Raw genomic sequence first — 8,571 nt, 5'->3', positions numbered from 1 at the left:
AAAGACAAACATACGCTAATTTTACGTATAAGGTTCTACACTAAATCTTTTGATATTGGGAACATAACACCTACCGAAGCCATTAACGTGGGAACTAACCTCCAATAGCATATCTAGATTTTGGTGCTTATACACACAGTTCCTGCTTCGTCACATCAGTGTTACCAACTCGTACACATAAATTTTACGTAGTTTACCTTTCTAGGGTTAAACAACCAAACAACAAGGAAAGACTATGATAAATTATGGTAATTATATATCTAAATAGAAATATAAACTTCAATGATATAATAATTATCATTTGATTTTTATTTTAGTTCAATAAAAGATAATAATATTAATAAGACAATTTATTCCCAATAATTAAATACATTCGTGAAATTTTTCAATTATTACTATTAATTCAAGCTTCAGTTGTGTTTACCAAATATTTTGTCAAATGAAATATAATTAATTATGGTAAAAGCGGTGTCCTTGAGGTGGTACTCCGGAGATAGTAGGTACTTTTCCAGGAAGAGTAACAGGTAATACAAAAGGTGGTACTAGATGGGGGACTCCCAGTGGTCGGCAATATTGATGTCCATCTTCGCTGCAAACGCACTCTATATGTCCAGTTCTGCAAGCTCCTTTAAGTAATCTGCTGCAGAAGTCAATGCAAGAGGGATCTGTAAATAGATAATAATAATAATAGTCTAATTTGCTTCATGCACCGAAGTTCATGGAGTAGACTAGAATGATGTTTAGTAAGTTAGCCATAATAACCGAGTGAAAAAAGTCATGTAGATATTAGGATATACTGTATTTTGTTAAATTCAAAACTTTGTCATAAACTACAGCAAGATTTTAATGTAAATAATAATAATTATAATTAATAAATAATAATTATTACTTTAAAGTCAATAATAATTTTACTTGGAGTTAATTAGTTAGTAGTATTCAATGTAATAATAAATATATTTTATAATAAAACTAGTACTCAATTGTATAATAAAACTATATTTCAAGGTTTGTAGTAATGTAGCCCGTAAGGAGTTTACCTAGCCACCGGGTGTCGAGAGTTAGTTTCGGGACTGGGCACTTTGTAATTGTACTCTGATTCCAACGGAGCTTAGAGGTTCACCCAACCTGTGTAAAATCTGAAAAATAAAACCTGTGGCGGAAGTGTGGTGTTGACTGTATCGCCTCCTTTACTTAAGAAAGTGTGAGATAGTATGGGGACTTATATCCAAAAACAACTTAGGTCTTGCATTAATTAAAATTGATTTGTAGATCTGCGCTTAGAGTAAGCTACTTAAGCGATGAACTTGAAATTTAGATAGAACATGGGAATATAATATTTCTGGAAACTTAACTTGGAAGGAGCTAAATAATGTAAAGTTTATTTTTCCCAATAAAGTACCCACATCTTGGGACCTTTTAACGTTACAAACAAAAAATGCATATAAAGAATGAAACAAAGGTTCAGAAGATGTATGAATTGCTTTTTAATTGGCAAATACCGTTCTAGACGTTTCCAATCAAGGTTTTGTGTTCTGTGTATGGAATCCTAATATGATTTGCATGTTCATATTATGATACCTCAATATATATATTCTATATATACAAAGATACTCGAAGACATGCTTTTTCTTTCTCTCAAGGATTTTCCCACGTATATCGCAACATGTTTTATGAATCTTCTCCGTAAATTATTGTCCGGGAATTCTTATCTGTTAAGCCATTTTCGCGAGTCGTTCTTAGCCATATCGGTCTATTACTTTCCTGGACTTCTTCTAGCTTTGTTTCCATTTACTTCTGACCAACACTCCTCCGACAACAGAGTGGTTTGTTTTTCTCACTAGAATACTCCAAGATGTACATACTAAAATATTAAGAAACGGAGTATTAGGGCAATGGCGTTATAGAAAGTTTTTAGTACGAACTGATCAGTAGAATGATATTGTGTATAGATTGAACTTTCAGTAATTCCAAAGTAGGAATGAAAAATGACAAGTTTCGAAAGATATACTCCCTCTAACATGGCGACTTCTTTGAATAAGAAAATTGATATGTTATTATTCTTTTCTTATTCACCATTGTTTCGCTGTAGTATGTTCCTTATTTATTTTATGCTAGCGTTTCATTATTTAGTTTTGTTCCAACTGCAAGTTAAGTAAATCAACTTATAACTCTTATAACGGTTTGCTATCGTTTTTGTTGTCTGAACATCTTACGAAAATCCGATATTTATACATCTTATCAAAGTTGTCGAATTGATAAAATTCAAAGTGCTTAGTAAGAAAATATTATTACGAAAAAAGAAACAAAACTTTCCGTAATACTTATGTTCTGTTGTGAAATTGCACTTACATTATTTCTTAGTTTGGCAGCGAGTATTCTGTTAGCTTCGAACATTTTGATACAACAAATTTGTTCGACAGGTGAAAATAAGTTTAGAATTAATGCACATATAAAGGATATTGATATATATCCTTGCATATATAAAGGATATTGATTTCTTTCTTTGCTTAGGTTATAAATATTTTTTGTCTCTAAGGTTCTGAATATGCAAGTAGTATAGAAAAGTCAATACTAATTTACGTAAAATTTGATGTCTGTTAAATGATTTGAGAAACAAAATATATATAACACTGTAAGTAAATTATTTGGTGAAATAGTAAAATAAACAGAATCATTGAAAATGTATTTAAAGTTAACATCTTACACTCTCAGCATCATCACAGTTATTCTGACGTTATTGGCAGGCCACTTGCTGGAACAGAGAAGCTTCACCTCCACGGTCTGTGTCTAACCTCTTCGACTTCACGTACGATTTTTTTTTGTTTTGATATCGTCCATTAAGTGTAGTAACCTTCGGTCCTTCCCTCTCTTTCTTGCCATCATACCCTCTAGCATGTCTCTCATGATATAATTTCTTTTTAGCCAATATCTCAATCATTTTTCCTTCCTCTTCTTAATAATATTTAAAAATGTTTCTTTACCCCACAATTTATAACAGCGTCTCATTCCTTTCAGGTTGATGCAGCTAATTCTCTCAATTTTTTCCACACCAACCTTTCGAAGGATTCCAGTAGTGTTTCATAATCTTGGCATAATGTCCATGTTTCTGACCCATACAGTACAATACTCTACAAGAAGTAGTTTATGAGTCTTTTTCTCAAATCTTTATTAAAGCTCTCACAAAATAGTATTCTTTATTCCGAAATGTCTTTTTCTTATTTCACGTTCACATTTTATACCATTACTAATAATACTTCCCAGATATGAAGAACTAGTCATCCCTTCTATTTTCTCACCTCCTAACTTAATATAACATTGGTGTTTCAGATAAATTTCCATTTAAACGTATTCAGTTCAACCCGTTTTAGGAGTTTTACAGGGGAATCCATTTCAATCACCAAATTTGCGTTTAAAAAGAAACATCAAGCTGGTATGGTACGCTTCAGTTCATGGGAAAATTAACACGTTTTTTACATTATAGTATTATTTACAACATCTGAACATGCAATAATGTACACTCTAAAAGAAATTTCAGACACAGATCTGAAAGACGAAATGTCTTGAAAATAGTTGTGTGTCAATTCAGATTTGGCCAGGGGTGAGTATATCTATAAACATAAATGTTTCACGTATCTTTATTATTATACAATTTATTAATTCAGACGTGTCTCAAACTCAGAAAGAAAATTACCTCTTACTTTTTCCAAAGTGATATAAAGTAAACTTAGTTCCTTTCTTCACTCAACGCGTTATTAATTTCTGAGATAAGTTATTTGCAACACTAATGTTTTAACGATATGTAATTATTTTAAATTTCAAGCTAATGGTATACGAAGTATCCTTATTAAATAATGTGTTAGAGTTAAGATTTAAAGTGAAGGAACAACGTCGCAATTGTTTTCAAACATTTCTTTTTAAGGCACTAAATTTTTACTTTGAATGAGATATTTTCATATAATTACATTTAACTTTTTTTTTAATTTTACGACTGAAAATTTTAAGGCTATTAATATTGCAGTACTCCGCATTTTTGTCCAACATACTAAGTTAACAAAGATATGTATTCAGATTGGCAGCTATTTCCGATAACTGCCAGACAGTCGTATATTTAATTTTATCTGATGTTCCGTATTGGTTTAGAGAGTACTGAAAGTTTGAAATTCGTCAGAGGAAATTCCGTGTTTGTTCCTAACAAAATAAGAACCACATTGTTCACTAAACATATGAAGAAAGCAGCACTTGTGTAATAATAGAAAATTGTTTTATTTTGTTGCATGTACTTACATGTCTCTTGTTCACCTGTAACGATCATGGTTGCGAAAGCAAAAATGCAAAGAACCAAATAAATATTCATTGCTGAAGTGACGATAGGATCACTGTCTTCTCTGAAAATGTAAATTACATTATATTAATATTTATTATTAATACAGTTTGAAATTCGTAAGTGTTTTCCCAAAGTATTTGGGAAGGAAACTTTTGTAGGAAAGTTAATATATTACATAGAGACAGAACTAATCAATGTATTCTTAACACAATTTTAATGTATTTTCTTTCTTCAAATAATCTAAATAAATTACTTCTTAAACAAATATGTAGAAAATCCTATACTTAACGAGATTAAACATACATCCGTAGGTCAGTGAAAACGCGACTCACGTGTGACGCACAGGGTAGCAAGATTCCGTTCTCCAAACTAGTAAGGAAAGAAAAAAATATATGGAAATATATGGTCTAGAAAATGAGCAAACTTATACTAGAACAGACACTACTATATCTCTTAGTATTGCTGGGACTACAAACCGTGTTTTCTGTGTGACGGTTAGAGATTTAGATGTATATTCCGTAATCTTTAATATTTTTCGAGTTTCTCGGAAATTGGAAATAATTGCATAACCTGTAGTGTTTTCGTGTCTATTGTTGGTAGGAACTTGAATGTCTTGACGCTGAGTGGCTATTCAGCAGGGTCAAAGACATTTTATGGAATTACTTGTCCCTTGTTTGATTGCATGAGGTCGTACTTGGCATAATTACTTCGGATGGGTGCAATTTCACCTACATTAGAAATCAAAGAATAAGTCGTAGGAGAATTGTTCGTGAGTCTGATAGATTATTAGTCAAATGCATATTTATTCAAGTTTATTAATTATAAAGTCTTACTCGGATTTCCTACTTCGTCTAATTCATTGTGAGAATACTGGCATACATATTGGATTTATATATTTATTTTGTAAACTGTGTTTGGATAAAGATGTCGACGCTACTACATTATCTTTGCCATTTTGATTTTGTTTCAATAAATGTAATCAGTTATTTAATGAGGTTTAATAAGTGATATGTTCAAGGACGATTTCCTACTATTCCATACGTATTGTGTATTGGTAAATCTTTTTGTTATTTTTATAATTGAGATTAATATTTTTGCGTATATATTTGAAGATTATTATAAAAATTTCAATTTGTAATTAGTATGGAGAACACTCAGTTACATTCAGTTAGTATTCAGAAGTACCTTTGTTTGTCTTTTGGACTCAGCTCTATTTTGCAGTTTACAAAGAATATATTACAAATCACCTTCTCTTCTTTCTCATGTACTTATGTAAAATTAGATTTTATTCATAACATTTCCATTGGTATATATATTCTTCTATCGCAAATTATTTACTTTCAGTAAGGTAATACATATTTTGTACCTTCAACGGATCATGAAACTTCCTTCAGTATTAGTTATTTTGATTCAGGTTCCCGTTTTAAGCAATTACAAGTATCATTGTTGTATATTGTATTATTTTATTACTATATTTTTACAATTAGGATATCTGAATAGTCAAATCTGTGCTGCTAATGTACGTTACATCTTACGTGTGTGTTTAAGAAATATTTACTGAGCGAAGTTGTCCCAAGTAATATACGTATTGAGATAAATCGCTGGTTAACAACAGAACAACGTATTTTTGTGGTTCCAGCTTGGTGAAAATGCAACACAAACACAAATTTTGTCCCAAGAAATTACAGAAGAAGATTTACAAATATGGGACTGCCATCATCTCAAATCATAAGAAACCTTTAGCAGGAGTAAAAATGGACCTAAAATGGTATGTGGACGGTAGGTAGCGGCACGACGTCACACCGTCTCCCTGCCTATCTTTCCCATTGTGATTTCTAGGAACTTGGGGGACACTGCACATATTTTTTGGAAGTGAGGGAGGGCGTTCCGCACGAGCACGTGTAAAACCATATCATATTAAAACTTCGAAACGTGCAAGCTGGAAAGATTATTTTTCACAGTTAATCATCTATGTATACCGTGAATTATCGATGTCACTCAACAAGATGTACTAATCCTCGACATATAAACTCATCATTAAGAATAACTGAACATCCAATGTAAATATTAGGTTAATTTTACGTCTGAATTTAGATTTTGAATACTTAACCAAAATTAATGAAGCACGTATTTAGAGTTTTCAAAAATTTCGCTCATAGTTTCAAAAATTTAGTTTCTATAATATTAAACTTTACAACTGTTTATTCAGGAGTGTAAGTATTAATTCACAAATATATATTTTCAATATTACAAATGTAAGTATACACTCAAATTGGTTGTGTGAAATTCGATATTCTACTTTTATTGCAAGATATCGAATACGAACTCTTAACTAAAAATGTCCCGTTATAGACACATTATTTAAAATAATCTAAACTAAACTCTAAACAAGAATATGCACTTATGAGTTTTCAGAAATTCCACCTTTAAAAGAACAAGCTTTTTTCTCGATATTGTCTGTCTCATTATCACGACAAATAGCCGAACTATTCGAGAGAAGCTTTCAAAAACATTTAGCTTCATTCTAGAGCCAGGTTTCTATCATCCTCTCGTTCAATTTGGTTTCTAAGGAGAAGGGGAATTATATGGCGTACATGTTCGCCAAGAATATACTTTCAAAACCCATTATGAATATTAAAGTTTGGTACATAAACTACTCATTTGAAATAATTTGAAATGTATCACAGCGTTTCAAAAAATTGTGATTTTAAAGGCGTTAGGTCTTCAAATTCTAAAATAGTTTAACTTGTATTGGGAAGTGATCACTGGCAACACTGTTTTTGCTAAGGTTTCCTCTAATGATTGCTACAAGCTGACATTTAACTATTTATTTTATACTTTGTATCCATAAAATATGCGAAGTTAGGAAACGTATAAACCCTTTAATGTAATATTATGAATATTAGTAATTGCATCTTCGTGACCTTTTACCTATTCACTTTCATTGAAATATATATCCTAACGCAGAAAAATTTTTAATTTTTCACAAAGAAAAACAGCTTCAACGTCTGAAATATGTTTCAGAAAATTGTTAGCACTTGAACCGAGTTAAGGTTTTATTATTTTCTTTCATTATTTCATTGATTGGAATATATTTTCTAAGACGGGAAGGCTATTCAAATATACCTTTGAATATGTTCCATCTACCTGATCTTCCAATGCGAAGGAGGGGAAACGTAACAATTGATAAATAAATTATAATAAAAGAGTAACTCATTGCAAAAAGTTACAAGTGGCACGGTGGTACAGTGGCAGGCAGCTTATCTCTTCTGCATGGGATCTCTTATTCGATTCCCGGCTAAGTAAGATTTTGGTGGACAACATCACATTGTCATTCCACCAATTCTTTCGTCACTATTTACTTGCATTAATGCTGCCTCTCCCTTACCAGAGCGCATAGTCATAAAACATTAAACTGAAGGATTTCATTGAACCTTAAACCAATTTAGAGTAATAAAGTGATAATACGTTCGTCAGCGATTCAATGCAATGTAAAATAGAAAATTTTCGTTTATATTATCTCGTATAAACTATATATTACTCGTGTATATTATCCTTCATTTATACGTTCAAGAGTATGTTAAGGCAAGAGTTAAAATTATGCATATTTACCTTGTACTTACAGATGTTTCCCAGTGATTAATGTTTTGGTCCTGACGATAGGTATGAGTTCCTTGTATTCTGATATCCTCGGGGCTCCTTATATTCTGGTATCTTTCTATTCAAGTCTATCCATGATATATTATAGTCAATTATGCATATCTTACAATGCTTTCAGAATAATGCTCATTTGTCTAGAAAACCATTTTCTGTATTGAATGGGGTAATAATCTGTATATGCATGAGAATATTTTGAGCAGTGGCACAAAATTTCAATTAATATTAAATTATAACATTCAACTCTGTATCTTTTTTTGTGATTCTTTTATGTTTTATAGGAAACGTTCTTAACGGCAATATTACATTCGTAGCATTAGTATAATCTTTTACATCTTTGTTTTAGTGTGATGAAGCAATCTAATTCCTCTGTTGTAAAATTAATGCAGCATATTTTATAGGAAAGAATAAAAGATTGCTGAACTTCATAGAAGGTCGCGATACATAGATTAATGGCATAATTAAATTTTGCATTGGAAATAGAATTGCATCCTGATCTTTCAATAAATATCTGTAAAAGCGTTTCCTTGGTCAATTAAAGTTGATGATACCATTCACGTCTTTAGTATCACGGATACATGAACTTCACT

The 8,571-nt window shown here is 31.3% G+C and overlaps 1 long non-coding RNA gene across 1 annotated transcript; it reads right to left on the bottom strand.

The window, feature by feature from the left end:
- Positions 1 to 422: 422 nt before the first annotated feature.
- LOC145693983 (uncharacterized) lies at positions 423 to 8,015 on the bottom strand. The gene is made up of 3 exons (XR_014132870.1): positions 7,948 to 8,015; positions 4,285 to 4,385; positions 423 to 665 (listed from the first exon to the last, which is right to left on the bottom strand). It is a non-coding gene; the product is annotated as an uncharacterized LOC145693983 (long non-coding RNA).
- Between the last annotated feature and the right edge of the window lie 556 nt (positions 8,016 to 8,571).

This window comes from Thermobia domestica, chromosome 9 (genome assembly GCF_964235325.1).
Source record: "Thermobia domestica chromosome 9, izTheDome1.hap1.1, whole genome shotgun sequence".
NCBI lineage: Eukaryota > Metazoa > Arthropoda > Insecta > Zygentoma > Lepismatidae > Thermobia > Thermobia domestica.
This window is presented reverse-complemented; position numbering and strand designations above follow the sequence as displayed.